The sequence below is a fragment of the Nycticebus coucang genome, chromosome 20 (assembly GCF_027406575.1).
Source record: "Nycticebus coucang isolate mNycCou1 chromosome 20, mNycCou1.pri, whole genome shotgun sequence".
In the NCBI taxonomy this organism is placed as follows: domain Eukaryota; kingdom Metazoa; phylum Chordata; class Mammalia; order Primates; family Lorisidae; genus Nycticebus; species Nycticebus coucang.
This window is the reverse complement of record NC_069799.1, coordinates 28,432,574-28,450,278: the sequence shown is the minus strand read 5'-3', so window position 1 is coordinate 28,450,278 and position 17,705 is coordinate 28,432,574. Positions and strand designations below refer to the sequence as shown.

The 17,705-nt window shown below is 37.5% G+C and overlaps 1 pseudogene; it reads right to left on the bottom strand.

The window, feature by feature from the left end:
* Positions 1-4,382: 4,382 nt before the first annotated feature.
* LOC128572534 (RNA-binding E3 ubiquitin-protein ligase MEX3C-like) overlaps positions 4,383-17,705 on the bottom strand; it is a 31,019-nt pseudogene continuing 17,696 nt past the window's right edge.

The window sequence follows — 17,705 nt, the reverse complement described above, 5'->3', positions numbered from 1 at the left end:
ACTGTACATGATGAATATCTCCAATGTTTTATTTTATTAACCGAAAGTGTCATTTTCATCATAAATTTCACTATATTATTAGCAGCATTATGGTTATGATAGGTCATTAATGATATAAAATGATTTTGACAATTTCAGTGAGACGATGAGAGTGATTTGGTTGATTTAGTACCATTGGTGCCAACAAAAATAAATCACCTGGAAAATTCAGGAAAGTGAACCCCTTACCCACCAAGAATAAATCAATGAAAGGATCATTATGAAAAGCACAAATGCCATGGAACTATGGTAGCATCCAGTAGCAGTGAGGGACAGCAGTGTATTTACCATTTTTGGTGATTTAACTGAGTGTAGGCAGCACAAAGCTGTTGACAAGACTATCCACAATCTCACACATGTAATTGTGAGGACTTCAGAGAAAAAGTATGAGTAGCAGAAGTGTCACTGCAAATGTCATAGACAAAAATGAGAAAAGAGCAGGAGCTTGATTACAAATCAAATGGTATAAATTTTGGCAAATTCTAATATTGATCTGTGAAAATGTGTTCTGTTGACCATCAGAATCAGGAGAACACTAGGAAAGCATCAATCTAAATTCTGAGGAGGTAATGACAGGCATCCCAGTGCATCACTCTGTTTGGAAGATGAGGGTCATAGCAATTGGGTAAAATAATAAAGTTTGAGGGAAGTGGAGAAAGTGTCCTCTGTGCTCCAGGTGTCCCGATCAGGTTCACTGGGTCCCTGAATTACCTGACCTTACCCTACTAGATTTATGAAATACATAATGTTACTATAATTTAATACAAACTTAAAATTCAGTAATGTTTAAAAATATAAATAGAATTTTTTATGAGTAAATATTTGAGGTGTTGATTTCATTGTGGATAGAAATGAGCAATTACTGTCCTCATTTTGTTTATAGCAATATCATGTTTCCAACCGTCTATGTATTCTCTATTAAAGGTACATAGATACTAAAACCTCTATTATTACTAAATTCAGACAATGTTAACACAAATTTAGTTGTAAAGGTTCAGCAACGAAATTAAAATTTTCTTGCAGTTTTTATAAATATATATATATATATTTTTTTTTTTTTTGAGACAGACTCTCACTTTGTCGCCCTCAGTAAAATGCCATCGTGTCACAGCTCACAGCATCCTCAACTTCTTGGGCTCGGGTGATTCTCTTGCTTCTGCCTCCTCAGTAGCCAGGACTGCAGGCACCTGCCACAATGCCCATCTATTTTTAGAGACGGGATCTCACTCTTGCTCAGGCTGGTTATAAATATATCTTTAAATGAAAAAATAAAATTTGGGACTTTTGAAGAAAAAATTAAAGATACTAATCTTGGAGAATTTTTTTAATGGTATGCTACTTTTTTCAAATATTACAAAGTATTATTCTCTTGGTAATATAGAAATTCCACACACACTAGTCACACTAATATTAAAACCAGTATTATAAATTTTAGTTTACTTTAAAAACCTAAAATACTAAAACTGAATGTACAACAAAATATTTAAATTAATGCTGAATATTTTAGCTCACATACAGCTAGTTAATTATTTTCTTGAAAAAGAATTAATAGAAATAAGAAAACAGTATTTTCAAATATATCTGTGGGAAACACAAAAAAATTCACTTTAAAAATAATTACCAAAATGGAATAAACAAAGTAATCTTTATGGCCACCTATTAAAATAATTATTATATAATAGTAAGAATATGTCATGTTTTGTGATACTATGAGTTTAAACAGTCTCTATACTGTTGAAATATTTTAAAGTATCTTCCAAATTAAGAAGCAAAAATATGATTAAAATCTACAGATTTTTGTTAGATAAGATTTCATATACATGAATTTGAGTGAACAAAAAGATTAATAGAAGATAAATAAAATGCAATACATTAGAAGTCATAAATATTTTTGCACAAAACTATAAATTTGTGCTCTAGTACAACACATAAAATTTATATTTTCATGTCAGGGAACATCTATTGTGTTTACTTGTGATGAGGTACAATTTAAGACTGAAATTCTGAGCAAAGAAGTTGAACATTTTACTGAAAAAATTCCTGCTTTTTCCCACCTCCTCCTCCCCTCAGTTCTGAGCTCACAGTGTTGACAGAGCAGAGAAACAGACACTCACCAAGATGAGTCTTGGAATTATTCTGTGCATGTACATTGTTGTTCCTAAAGATCTGATTATAAGAAGAGATGATGTGAGCTCATCTCCCTGCAGGACCATAATCCTCATGTCATCTATAGAAGCAAAACAGCTGTGGCCTTTGGATTGTTAGAAAGGGGAGCCACCAAAGGGAAAACAGAACTTTCCTAGTTCCCGGAAGTTAACAATGTAGGAAACACCTGAGTTTCAAACTGTTGTATCTCTGATTTCATTTCCCCAGGCCTTTTCAGTCTGGGCAGGTTGTCTAGTCTCAGCCCTTGTCAAGGAGATAAAAGTAAATAAAGAGATGATGGGAAGACCTACTCAGGAATTGTCATCCTCAAGCAGTGTTAATGACCTGAATGGGCTTTTATAATTTCTTGAACTAGCCCTCATTACGTTTAAATGCTACCAATAGAAAAGGATGATGTTAGAGATTTGTTCAAGATCAACACTCAGTAAATAACATTGTAATAACAATGTTTCTACTAATTTCAAATCCTAATACCTTGTCTAATATGCCACAAATTCAAAATCATTCCCAGTGATGGCTCTTTGCTTGGCTTTCTTCAGTGTTAAATCAGTGCCTGGTGCCCCATGATCCCATTAGTGTGCACAGCTATGATTTAATAAAAAGAAAATTAAAAAAGAGAATCAATACTTCATCAGCTTAATTTGAAAACAATCAATGACGTATTTGAAATTTAAAGTCACCAGGGTTTACTGAAGGCCATTCTTATGTTTACCTGACATTACACAGGATTTACAAAATATACTTTTTTCTTATTCAATGTGTAGATGATTCAGTGTGCAGACTGGATACATTCTCCTCCTAAGGGAGATTCAGAAATAGATTCAGCTGACCTCTTGCAACAATTAGCTTACAAAGTCCATGAGGCTTCCATGGAAAAAACCTGAATTTTCCTGAGAAAAGTTTAGTTATTTAGGACATGATCTGACTGCAGAATTAATTCCCCTTTCACCTGAAGAAATATAAGGCATTTAAAAGTTTTGCTAGACCCAAAAGTAAAGAAAGTTAAGTCTTGAACTTGAAAAATATTATGGGTATAGATTTCCAAATATTTGCTTGTTAGAATCTCTCTTCTATAAATGTGTGTGTGTAGTAAAATTATTTTGAAATTTTAATTTTAATTTACTTTTAATTTTATTCTATTTATCATTAGGAACCTATATTATAGGTACATATATGTGTGTGTATATATATACATATATAGTAAAATTATTTTGAAAGTATTATTTTAATACTGTTTATCAGAAGAAATCTTTTGGATTTTTGTTTGACATTTTTCAGAAAAATTAACTTTATTAAGTTATACAATAATTAGGTAATACAGTCCACATAATGCTGACAGTTAAAAGATGTTCTCTCCCTAGTGAAGTAGTGCTACATATTGGCCTTGGCCTACTTTTCCTACAAAAAAGCTTGATGCAGGTGGGCCTGCAGAGATGTTTCATAGCACTTCTTTGGGAGTATTTTGGTATTATTTGTTATTAAATCTTGACTCTGGTGAATCTTCCATACAGTTTTATGAAGTCACACAAAAACTATGCAAGGGATCCATGAACAGTGCTTCAAGAAAATATCCACAATTCCAAAAGTAGGCATTTAAATTCAGTGAATTATTAGTTTAGTATAGCTGTCAGAACATCTCTTAGCACGTTATGAAAATAAAGACAAAAATATGCCAGCCAATGTAAGTATTTCATAAGCCTTACTCCTTGTCACAGAGTTTATACAAGTGCTGAATGAACACAGTCCTTGTTGTTGAATGCCCTGAAGGCAAATCATTGTTCTTTCTGAACACTGTCTCTTATTTTTTTGAAACTATAAGAGTCTATAAGTCTTATATTGCAAATTTTAGTGTTTAAAAGGAGCAGTCATCAGGTGTACTTTCTTTTTCTTTCCTTTTTTTTTTTTTTAAGAGACAGAGCCTCACTTGGTCGCCCTTGGTAGAGTGCCTGGCGTTACAGCTCACAGGAACGTCCACCTCTTGGGCTTAGGCGATTCTCTTGCCTCAGCCTCCCTAGTACCTGAGACTACAGGTGCCCACCAGAATGCCCGGCTATTTTTGCTGCAGTTTGGCCGGGGGCCGGGTTTGAACCCACCACTACTTGTAAATGAGACCTGCGCCCTACTAACTGAGCCACAGGTACTCCAGGTACATTTTCTTTAAGGTCTATAAACTGTGCTCAAGAAAGTTCATTATCTTGTAGGGCAGTTAGCACAGGATTGTAGGAGATCTGTACCTGAAAATAATAATTTTTGCAAGGAAAACCATCAAATGTGGCACAATTGTGCATATCTTTTCCTTTCGTGTTTGGGACACTGTCATTCATCAGATGGGCAAGTCATCAAGAGGATGATTGTGTTGTTGTAAAAAATAGAAAGCCATTGATGGCAGTATATGACCAGAAACCCAGTGAACTTGGGTTGGGGCTTATGTATTTTTCCCTCCCCAAAGCAAACTGGTAGTGAGCTTCATTTTCTTCACCAACTCTAATTAATGTACCTTTTCCTGTTATTTACATGTGCTGTATATTCTTTTTCCTGTTTGTTTTAAATTATGCTGGAATAATTTATAATTTAGGTATATAAATCCTCACTTTAAAGTCTGACAAATTAAAATAAGACAATGTTCTATCCAAATATCAAATACCAAAATAAAAATCAATCTAGATCAGCTATTTGTGCACAGGGGCACTCCTCCGAGATGAGGAAATCACACCAAACAGGAGGCAAGTCAGTCATTGAAGAGAAAAAACCTCCAAGATACACGGTGGCCAAGAGGGTATTTATGAGGAATGATATTCTGAATATGGAAAGTATGATTAGCATGGGTTCTGCTTAGACAGAATCACATGGAAAGGAAGGCTTATGGAGGAAGAACCAAGTTAATTGACACTTGAAGGACGAGAAGGAGGCAGCCACAAGAAGGGCAGGAGATACTGAAGCATTCCAGAAAGCAGAGGTGGCAGGGCTAAGAGTCTGAGGGAAGGAGACCTTACAGACTCCCACATAGAGAACGAAAACTGCAAATTGAAAAGAAGGGCATAAAAGCATGCCAAGTCAGCATTTTGTCAACCTCATTTTATAACTTTTGATATTCATGCGAATTTTAATATCATTGCACTTGGAAACCACTTTTAGGTCATAGCTTTTCCCCTTGTAATCATTCCTGAGTATGTGTAATAGGTGCTTAGAAATCATAATCAATCATAAGCCAAAGAGTTAATCATAGCCATGTACTTCGCAAGGGAACATTATTCAAATCTTGTTAAATGTTTTTTAAAACCCTCTGGAAAGTACGAAGGGCTGGGAAAATCTGAAAATGTGAAGTGGCAGAATAAGGGGAAGAAAGAACTGCCCACGTTTAGAAATATATCCAAGGACCATGTCCGACTTGCAGGTGATGAGGGGTGAAGGAGGAGGGTCCTGGAAAATGTCCAGTTTCATGGCTCCAGCAAATGGATGTAAAGATGGGAGTAGCATGTTGTATAAAAGAAAATCTGGGGAAGGAATTAGGATTTGGAGCAGGCAGAGGAGGGTGTGGTTTGGGAGGTGTCTTTTGAAACATGGATGCAAAGTGCTTAATGCCTCCTAAGTCCAGTGTGGTAGGTCATACACAGCCCCTGCCCTCCAAGAGCTGCAGTTTAAGGGCTTCTGTATTGACTGGGCTTCCCTGGTGTCAGCGAATCATTTTTTATGCAGGTGAAATGATTTCATACTTGGTCCAGTGTTCAAGGAGAATTTACAGATGGAGAGAGGTTTTTCCACCTCTTACTCATTTTTTGCCTTGTTGAGGTTTTGGGTTAATCTTCAATATGACAAAAACCTCCACACTCAATGTGTGTTTCTGCCTAGCTGTAAGAGAGATAAAGGGAGCCCATGAGGGCCAGGGATGCTGAGGGAGGCCCTATATATTACAGTCACTATAGGTTGTGTTGAGGCATGGAGGAGAGGGGTTAATAAATGAAATAAATATTAAACATAGAAGATAAATCCCTCAAATTGACCTTTACTGTCTTATCTTCTGAATGGTATTCACATTAAAGATGGCTTTATGGAGGATGTTTTGTTTTGAGACAGAGTGTGAATTTGTCACCTTCAGTTCAGTGCCATGTAGTGTCAGAGCCCATGGTAACCTCAAATTCCAGGGCTTAACTGATCCTCTTTCCCTCAGTTTCCTGAGCAGCTGGAACTACAGGTGCCTGCTATAATGCCCAGCTAGTTTTTCTAATTTTAGTAAAGATAGCGTCTTGCTCTTGCTTCTGAGCTCAGGCAATTCACCTCCCAGAGTGCCAGGAATGCAGAATTGAGTCGCCATGTTCATCCTATGGAGAAGTTCTTAATATTTATTGAAGCAAATCATTTTAATAATGATATAAGTGTTTGTTGCAATAGATTGGTCCATAAATAAAAGCAGCAGTGCAAGAATTAAATTACTGCTTACAGCATGATTCTGATGTTTGCCTGGGACCCTTGTGATTCAGGTGATCTTAGGGCTCCTCCTCCAGGCCAGCTTCACAATTGCATATGTTCTTCCAAACTGATTTTAGACCCTAATGCAGTTCAACTGGTTACAATTCAGAATACTTACGGAGTTTGGTAAGAGTTTGAAAGAAAATTCGTTTTATATGGTGGTGTTTTCAGAGCTTAATGTTCTTGTTATTTATATGTGGCACATTTATCTTTTTAACAGTTGGAGGATTCCACAAGTTTTACCATCTATAAGTCCTAACATAATCCCAAATTATTATTATTGTTTTTTTTTTTTTTTTTTGCAGTTTTTGGGTGAGGCTGGGTTTGAACCTGCCACCTCTGGCATATAGGGCCAGCGCCCTATGCCTTTGATCCACAGGTGCCACCTTTCCCCAAGTTATTCTTTACTAGCTTCAAATGATGGCCCTGGAGCTGTCAGCACTGCCATGGAACTGGTGGGATGAAGTGAGAAGCCAAACTAAAGGCTTCCATGAAGTGTAAGATGGGGCTGCTGGGATGAAAGTGAGAAGCCAAACTGAAGGCCCGCATTTTCAGTTCACTGATAAAAAAGTGTGGAATATTAGTACAGCATGTGGTTGTAAATGTCCAGTTAGAATAGAGGCTATGTGTTGCCTTTTCTATTTCACAAATCAGAGAGTTAAAATTAGTCATTATATGTTTTCTGTGGTTAAAATTGTCTAACTTACAGATACATGTAGTGTCGTGTTGGGTTAGACTGTGGACTTTAACTTTTTCTGGATTATTATTCAAAGCAAAATATTTCCATGTAAATTATATTAGTGGAAATAATGTACTGGCCTTTTCATCTTTATAATCATCTTGCAAAATCTCTAAACTATGAAATCTATGGTAATTTAAAATCTATATTTGGTTTGTTACAGTAAGCTTTAAAATATAGCCTATATTCCAATAATGAAGATTTAATAATGTTGACTTCAATTTTTTACATGCACAAAAGTGTTCTTTATCAACATTTTTATTTTTCATTAATAATTTATAACTGATGAAGACATTTTTAAGCAAAGGTAATTGTTTTTTAACTATCAAGTGTGCTGACTGTCAGAGCCAGGATGCTACATCACAGGCCTGGTCCATGAAACTGCCAGGACACGAACCACTGTACAAGCTTGCTTGGGGTATGGCTTCCCATAAGTGCCAGGGAGCCCATTGTCTCAGTCAAGTAAGGCTCTCCATCAGGAGGAGCCAGTTTTCTCAGTCAGGTCAGAGCTACCATAGTGCCTCAAAGGTGCAGCAGTCAGTCTTATAGGAGCCTACTAGGAGCCCCGACTAGCTTCTCCTGTGGCTATTTATAAAAGTGATCCCATGGCTATTTACACCACAGGTGTGGAGACTGCCAAGCAACGATGTACGTGCTCTTGAGCTCTTTAATGAGAGACCGATCCTTTTCCCCTTCCCTTATTACCAAGGTTTTTTTCTTTTCAGGTATCTCCTACAGTTGTTGTTGCCTTTGTTTTGTGAACACACCATAGTGAATGGAAAAGTAACATTTATAGTGCTTTAAACATGTGGGTAAAATCACTTGAATATTGATTTGAAGAGTCTTGGATTTCTTCAGATCTCTATTCTATATCTGCACAAAGCATCTATTTTATAGATGACATTGTAAATACCAAAATCCCAAATGAAATAATCCTATAGATTCATAATGTTTTCTGAAATTTAACTTTGAACATTTCAAAAAGCATGAATTTAAAGAAATCTTCTATATCAGGTAGCTGCCAATGCCTTAGGAACTCCTGCACTGATAGCCTACAATAAACAGCCTGGAAGAGAGCTAAGGAACCAGGTGGGCCATGATTTGTGCCCCAAGGATAAGTGCTTTATATAGCAGGTGAAATTAAATTATTTGCCTGCTCTTATGAAAGAATCTGTTACTACTATATTGAAAAATTATTTAGGGCCTTTGTCTAGGGCCCCAGTCTGAGCCGCTGAGCCAGACAGAGCTAATAGTGTTTAGCTCTGGGTCACAGGCAGCCATTGTGAGCGATCTGCCCTGGCAAGCTCCGCCCTCAGGGTCGCAGAGCTGGAATTGTGTGGGAGCTGGTAACCCAGCGACCAAGTAGCCTAAGGGCGGGGTCTGAGCCGCCTTGCAGCCCTAACCCTCGGCTGCAGAGGGAGACCAGTTTTGACACACAGGATAAGTGGATAGCCACTTCAGCAGTGATTCCAACGACAAGCACTTCCCTGAGAAAGCTTCTGCTCAGTAAGTGAACAAGTTCAAAGTGCCTTTTAAGTGGGCTGAAGAGAGATTTAGGGTGTCTATCTGCTGGGGTTTGAGAAACTAGCAGCCTCCAGTCGTATCAGAACTGTGATTAACATCTCATACTCCAGAAGACCATGTGTTACCCGGACAATATTCAATAACACATACATACTGCTTCGTTTTTGGTTGTTTTTTTTTTTTTGGTTTGGTTGTTTTTTTTTGTTTCTTTTGATGTTGTGGATTGTTGTTTTGTTTTTTAAGTTCAACCTTTTCCATACAGATGCTTTTTCTTTCTCAATTTTTCTAGTTTAATTATAATTTCCCATTGCTGCCAATTTCAATAATTAGAACTTCATTTTTGTTAGTGTTTCTACTGCTATTATTTGGTTTTTCCAGCCAATTTTATCCCGTAAAGTTTTCTGTTTGCTTGTTTTGGTTTGATTTATAGCATTTTTGTCTTTCCTCTCTATTTGGTGGAGGTGGGGTACTGTGTCTGATCAGGTTAGCAAAGAGCTGCTGACCTCAAGGGAACCAGCCAACTGGGCACCCCCAGAAGGTGTTTTTTTTTTTTAAGGTTGTATCAAAGTACCCTACTGTACACCTATATTGTTCTGTCTCCCTCTTTCTGTGCCTCTCTTCTTTTTGTCAATATTCCTTTTACCCACCCCCTCTCCTTTCCCTATTTTTCTTTTTTTTTTTTCTTATCAATCGGTCCTCCTTTCTTTCATCCCTTTTTTGCACTAACACCTTCTCACCCTTCTGGTCCTGTAACCCTTAGTCCACAGGCATGAGAACTTAAAGAGCAAGAGGAAGTGAAAGGAAAATTAGGGCAAGGAAACAGATCAAAGAAATCACTCATGAGGAAGGATCAGCAGAAAACTCCAGGCAACCTGAAAAACCAGTCCAGAACAACCCCACCAAGGGACCATGAGGTAGCTACTCCAGAGGATTCCACCTATACAGAAATGTTAGGAATGACAGAAAGGGAATTTAGAATACACATGTGGAAAACAATGAAAGAAATGATGGAAACAATGAAGGAAACTGCTAATAAAGTGGATAATAAACAAAAGGAAATCCAAAAACAGAATCAAATAAGAGATTTACGATATGAAGAATATAAAATGGATATAGCAGAGCTGAAGGAAATGAAACAGTCCATCAGGGAACTTAAAGATGCAAAGGAAAGTATCAGCAACAGGTTAGAAAAGGTAGAAGAAAGAATTTCAGAGGTAGAAGACAAAGTTCTTGAGATAACTCAGATAGCAAAAGAGGCAGAAAAGAAGAGAGAGGAAGCAGAACGTTCACTGTCAGAATTATGGGATTTTATGGAGCGTTCCAACATACGAGTTATAGGAATTCCAGAAGGGGAAGAAGAATGCCCCAGAGGAATGGAAGCCATACTAGAGAGTATTATAAAAGAAAATTTCCCAAATATCACCAAAGATTCTGACACACTGCTTTCAGAGGGATATCGGACCCCAGGTCGCCTCAACTCTAACCTAGCTTATCCAAGACACATTGTGATGAAACTGTCCAAAGTCAAGACAAAGGAAAAGATTCTGCAAGTTGCCAGGAGTAAGCGCCAGTTGACCTACAGGGGCAAATCCATCAGATTGACCGCAGACTTCTCTAATGAAACATTCCAAGCAAGAAGACAATGGTCATCTGCCTTTAATCTACTTAAGCAGAACAATTTCCAGCCCAGAAATCTGTACCCTGCTAAGCTAAGCTTCAAAATTGATGGAGAAATCAAATCATTTACGGATATACAAACATTGAGGAAATTCACCATAACAAGACCAGCTCTACAGGAAATACTTCAACCTGTTCTGCACACTGACCACCACAATGGATCAGCAGCAAAGTAAGAACTCAGAAATTAAAGGACAGAACCAAACCTCCACACTGATGCAAAAGATAAGACTAAGCAATGGACTCTCACAAAATAGGACAAATGGAATACTACCACACTTATCAATTATCTCAATAAATGTTAATGGCTTGAATTCCCCACTGAAGAGACATAGATTGGTTGACTGGATTAAAAAACACAAGCCATCCATTTGCTGTCTGCAAGAAACACACCTGGCTTCAGAAGACAAATTAAAGCTCCGAGTCAAGGGTTGGAAGACAATTTTTCAGGCAAATGGAATTCAGAAGAAAAGAGGAGTTGCGGTCTTATTTTCAGATACATGTGGATTTAAAGCAACTAAAGTCAAAAAAGACAAAGATGGTCACTTTATATTGGTCAAGGGAAAAATACAACAAGAAGACATTTCAATTCTAAATATCTATGCACCCAATTTAAATGCTCCCAGATTCTTGAAACAGACCTTACTCAGTCTGAGCAGTACGATATCTGATAATACCAGAATAACAGGGGATCTTAACACTCCTCTTACAGAGCTGGACAGATGCTCTAAACAGAAATTAAACAAGGATATAAGAGACTTAAATGAGACCCTAGAACAACTGTGCTTGATAGACGCATATAGAACACTCAATCCCAAAGATAAAGAATATACATTCTTCTCATAACCCCATGGAACATTCTCCAAAATTGATCATATCCTGGGACACAAAACAAATATCAACAGAATCAAAAGAATTGAAATTTTACTTTGCATCTTCTCAGACCATAAGACACTAAATGTGGAACTCAACTCTAACAAAAATGCTCGACCCCACCCAAAGGCATGGAAACTAAAAAATCTTCTGTTGAATAACAGATGGGTGAAGGAAGAAATAAAACAGGAAATCATTAACTTCCTTGAGCATAACAACAATGAAGTCACAAGCTACCAAAACCTGTGGGATACTGCAGAAGCAGTTTTGAGAGGAAAATTCACCGCTTTAGATGCCTACATTCGAATAACAGAAAGAGAGCACATCGACAATCTCACAAGAGAGCTTATGGAATAGGAAAAAGAAGAACAATCTAAGCCTAAACTCAGTAGAAAAAAAGAAATCTCCAAAATCAAATCAGAGATCAATGAAATTGAAAACAAAAGAATCATTCAGAAAATTAATGAAACAAGGAGTTGGTTTTTTGAAAAAATAAATAAAATAAGTAAAGCATTGGCCAGAGTAACCAGGAATAGAAAAGTAAAATCTCTAGTAACCTCAATCAGAAATGATAAAGGGGAAATAACAACTGATCCCACAGAGATACAAGAGATCATCTCTGAATACTACCAGAAACTCTGTGCCCAGAAATTTGACAATGTGAAGGAAATGGATCAATATTTGGGATCACACCATCTCCCTAGATTCAGCCAGGAAGAAATAGAGCTCCTCAACAGACCAATTTCAAGCACTGAGATCAAAGAAACAATAAAAAATCTTCCAACCAAAAAATGCCCTGGTCCAGATGGCTTCACTCCAGAATTCTATCAAACCTTCAAGGAATAGCTTATTCCTGTACTGCAGAAATTATTCCAAAAAATTGAGGAAGAAGGAATCTTCCCCAACACATTCTATGAAGCAAACATCACCCTGATACCAAAACCAGGAAAAGACCCAAACAAAAAGGAGAATTTCAGACCAATCTCACTCATGAACATAGACGCAAAAACTCTCAACAAAATCCTAGCCAGTAGATTACAGCTTATCATCAAAAAAGTCATTCAACATGATCAAGTAGGCTTCATCCCAGGGATGCAAGGCTGGTTTAACATACGCAAGTCTATAAACGTTATCCACCATATTAACAGAGGCAAAAATAAAGATCACATGATCCTCTCAATAGATGCAGAAAAAGCATTTGATAAAATCCAGCATCCTTTTCTAATTAGAACACTGAAGAGTATGGGCATAGGTGGCACATTTCTAAAACTGATTGAAGGTATCTATGACAAACCCACAGCCAATATTTCACTGAATGGAGTAAAACTGAAAGCTTTTCCTCTTAGAACTGGAACCAGACAAGGTTGTCCTCTGTCACCTTTACTATTCAACATAGTGCTGGAAGTTCTAGCCAATACAATTAGGCAAGATAAGGAAATAAAGGGAATCCAAATGGGAGCAGAGGAGGTCAAACTCTCCCTCTTTGATGACGACATGATCTTATACTTAGAGAACCCCAGAGACTCAACCACAGGACTCCTAGAAGTCATGAAAAAATACAGTAATGTTTCAGGATATAAAATCAATGTCCACAAGTCAGTAGCCTTTGTATATACCAATAACAGTCATGATGAGAAGGTAATTAAGGACACAACTCCCTTCAACATAGTCTCAAAGAAAATGAAATACCTAGGAATACACCTAAAGAAGGAGGTGAAGGACCTCTATAAAGAAAACTATGAAATACTCAGAACAGAAATAGCAGAGGATATTAACAAATGGAAGAACATACCATGCTCATGGATGGGAATGATCAACATTGTTAAAATGTCTATACTTCCTAAAGCAATCTACCTATTCAATGCCATTCCTATCAAAATACCAACATCATACTTTCAAGATTTGGAAAAAATGATTCTGCATTTTGTATGGAACCAGAAAAAACCCCGTATAGCTAAGGCAGTTCTCTGTAACAAAAATAAAGCTGGGGGAATCAGCATACCAGATTTTAGTCTGTACTACAAAGCCATAGTGCTCTAGACAGCATGGTACTGGCACAAAAACAGAGACATAGACACTTGGAATCAAATTGAAAACCCAGAAATGAAACTAACATTTTACAACCACCTAATCTTTGATAAACCAAACAAGAACATACCTTGGGGGAAAGACTCCCTATTCAATAAATGGTGTTGGGAGAACTGGATGACTACATGTAAAAGACTGAAACTGGACCCACACCTTTCCCCACTCACAAAAATTGATTCAAGATGGATAAAGGACTTAAACTTAAGGCATGAAACAATAAAAATCCTCCAAGAAAGCATAGGAAAAACACTGGAAGATATTGGCCTGGGGAAAGACTTCATGAAGAAGACTGCCATGGCAATTGTAACAACAACAAAAATCAACAAATGGGACTTCATTAAACTGAAAAGCTTCTGTACAGCTAAGGAGACAATAACCAAAGCAAAGAGACAACCTGCACAATGGGAAAGGATATTTGCATATTTTCAATCAGACAAAAGCTTGATAACTAGGATCTATAGAGAACTCAAATTAATCCACATGAAAAATGCCAACAATCCCTTATATCAATGGGCAAGAGACATGAATAGAACTTTCTCTAAAGACGACAGATGAATGGCTAGCAAACACATGAAAAAATGTTCATCATCTCTATATATTAGAGAAATGCAAATCAAAACAACCCTGAGATATCATCTAACCCCAGTGAGAATGGCCCACATCACAAAATCTCAAAACTGCAGATGCTGGCGTGGATGTGGAGAGAAGGGAACACTTTTACACTGCTGGTGGGACTGCAAACTAGTACAACCTTTCTGGAAGGAAGTATGGAGAAACCTCAAAGCACTCAAGCTAGACCTCCCATTCGATCCTGCATTCCCATTACTGCGCATCTACCCAGAAGGAAATAAATCCTTTCATCATAAGGACACTTTTACTAGACTGTTTATTGCAGCTCAATTTACAATCGCCAAAATGTGGAAACAGCCTAAATGCCCACCAACCCAGGAATGGATTAACAAGCTGTGGTATATGTATACCATGGAATACTATTCAGCCATTAAAAAAATGGAGACTTTACATCCTTGATATTAACCTGGATGGACGTGGAAGACAGTATTCTTAGTAAAGCATCACAAGAATGGAGAAGCATGAATCCTATGTACTCAATTTTGATATGAGGACAATTAATGACAATTATGGTTATGGGGGGGGGAAGAGAAGGAGGGAAGGAGGGAGGTGGGTGGGGCCTTGGTGTGTGTCACACTTTATGGGGGCAAGACAGGATTGCAAGAGGGACTTTACCTAACAATTGCAATCAATATAACCTGGCTTATTGTACCCTCAATGAATCCCCAACAATAAAAAAAAAAATAAAAAAAAAAGAAATTATTCTGCTAAGTGAGTTAAATCAGACACAAAGGAACAGATATTGTAGGATTCCACTTACATAAGATACCTAGAATAGGCAATTCATAGAGACAGAAAGTAGAATAGGGTTTGCCATGGGCTGGGGAGAGGAGGAGTTGGGGGCAATTTTTTAATGGGCACAGAGCTTCAGTTTGGGAAGATGAAAAAGTCCTGGAAACAGATAGTGGTGATGAGTTTACAGGGTTGTGAATGTACCTAATGCCATTGAACTGTGAACTGTATTATTTAACAATGGTTAAAATGATCAATTTTATGCTATGTGTATTTTACCACAATAAAAAGTTATACGAAAAAAAAAAAGAAGCATAGGATATTTGCATATTTTGAATCAGACATAAGCTTTATAACTAGGATCTATAGAGAACTCAAATTAATCCACATGAAAAAAGCCAACAATCCCATATATTAATGGGCAAGAGACATGAATAGAACCTTCTCTAAAGAAGACAGACAAAGGGCTAACAAACATCTGAAAAAATGCTCATCATCCCTATTTCTTAGAGAAATGCAAATCAAAACCAACCCAAGATACCATCTAACCCCAGGGGGAATGACCCACATCACAAAATCTCAAAACTGCAGATGCTGGCATGGATGTGGTAACTTTTATACTGCTGGTGGGACTGCAAACTAATACAACCTTTTTGGAAGGAAGTATGGAGAACCCTCAAAGAACTCAAGCTAAACCTCCCATTTGATCCTGCAATCCCATTACTGGGCATCTACCCAGAAGGAAAAAAATCCTTTTATCTTAAGAACACTTGCACTAGACTATTTATTGCAGCTCAATTTACACTCGCCAAAATGTGGAACATCCTAAATGCCCACCAACCCAGGAATGGATTAACAACCTGTGGTATATGTACACCATGGCATACTATTCAGCCATTAAAAAAAAATGGAAACTTTACAGCCTCTGTATTAACATGGATGGAAATGGAACACATTGTTCTTAGTAAAGCATCACAAGAATAGAAAAAAAAAAAAAAAAAGAAAGAAAATGTGCCAAACAGTCTAAAAAACCAGTGTATGGTGCCCCATGATGGCATTAATGTACACAGCTATGATTTAATTAAAAAATAAAAGAGAGAGAGTTGCTGGTGGGTTAAGTGAGAAGACACACATGCATGCATAGACCTGTGAGTGGCTGACAGGTTCAAATGCAGAGTAAAGTTGTTATTTAAATTAGCAGATAGCAAGTAATTAACAGCACTGTTATTGTCATCTTCTTTCAGCGCTATCTATACCAGCAGCAGCAGCGTGGAAGACTGGGGAATGTCTCAAAAAACATGGCACTGGAAGAGGGTCAGGGCTGAGGCAGGCAAGTCTGGCTCAAGAACACTACACACCCTGAGCTGCTCAGCCACGGATCCAGAACCACTGCTACAGCCACCGTCAGAGCTCCAAACCCTCCATGCACTTTCCCTGTAACTTCTCAGACATGGGAGAAACCTCAGGAACCCAGGTTATGGTTCAGCCATGCAATTGTGATGCTGTAAAAGCTGGAGCTCAAGCTTTCCATGAAAGCCAGTAGTTTACAGATGAGAGCCAGATGAATGAAGCCATTTGCTACAGATTATCATGTCAGTTATTCAAGTATTTGCATGTATGTGTGTAGATGGCCTTTAGTATGTTGCCTGCAGCAAATAACTCTATTTCTGATGCTGTTTCTCTTATAAAGAATTTCATCCTTTTAGAGGTTAGAGAAAACAATCTGAGAACCACTACTGTGAATTGAATTTAGATACAGGAGGAATTGGGGGAAAACATCAGTAACCCTGGGAGAAAGTAACTGTGTAGTTCTGAGCTCCAGGGAGGAGGGTAATCTGACACAATCTTAAATGTAGCCCAAAGAAAGATTCATTCAAAATCCAGTTAAAAATGGAGGAACATAATTCCATTACGTTCTGAGAGGATAATTTAAGACTGCTGAGATTCTATTTTTCAGAGCTTTCTAAACACACCAGTAGTATTGATGACAAAAAAAAAAAGAAGAATACATGTAGACATATCTTTTTGTGTTCTTTGCCACAGATAAGTACAGATTGGAAATAAGGAAGAATAACTCAATGGTAGCACAAACATAAAGGAAGATAAATATCTAAAATCATGCAAAATATTATATATAGTTTGCAAGCCACTACAAGAATTTTTGAGACAGACTGTATTATGGTCTGTTATTTCTCTTCCAAGAAACGCAGTTCACAGTCCTTTCTGATTTACCTGTGGAAGCTTTAACGTCCTCAGTTTATCAGTGTTGCCAGAAGGGTTTCATTTGTTTTTGTCCATGTATATTTTGTTTCTTGATTTTGTGTAACTTAAAACACAAGAGTTTTGTAATGACCCATGTAGAAATCCTTTTAAATTATGCTGGGAAACGGGAGAGAGGCTCAAGGAAAGGTCATGCCTCGGTTGTGGGGGTTGAAAGACAGTATTTCTCAAACTGTCCGTATTCTACTAAAGCTCCATGAACCATCACTTTCATTAAAAAGACCACTAAAGGCTTTTTCCCTTTGTTTTATTTATTGATATGTGTTTGTGTGTGTGTGTGTGTTTCTGTGTGTAGAGATTATTAAAGATTTAAAACATTAAGAGGAGGGTGCCAGGGACTACACAGCTGTCTTAGGGACAAAGGTGAGGCATCCCTGGCCCTCCAGAGGCTGCAGTCTGTGCCTGCCCTATGGCCTCCCCAGATGGTCACTGGGTTTGACTCCTACCTGATTCTGCTCCACTGAGAGTCTTTTACATGACCGCTGGCCAA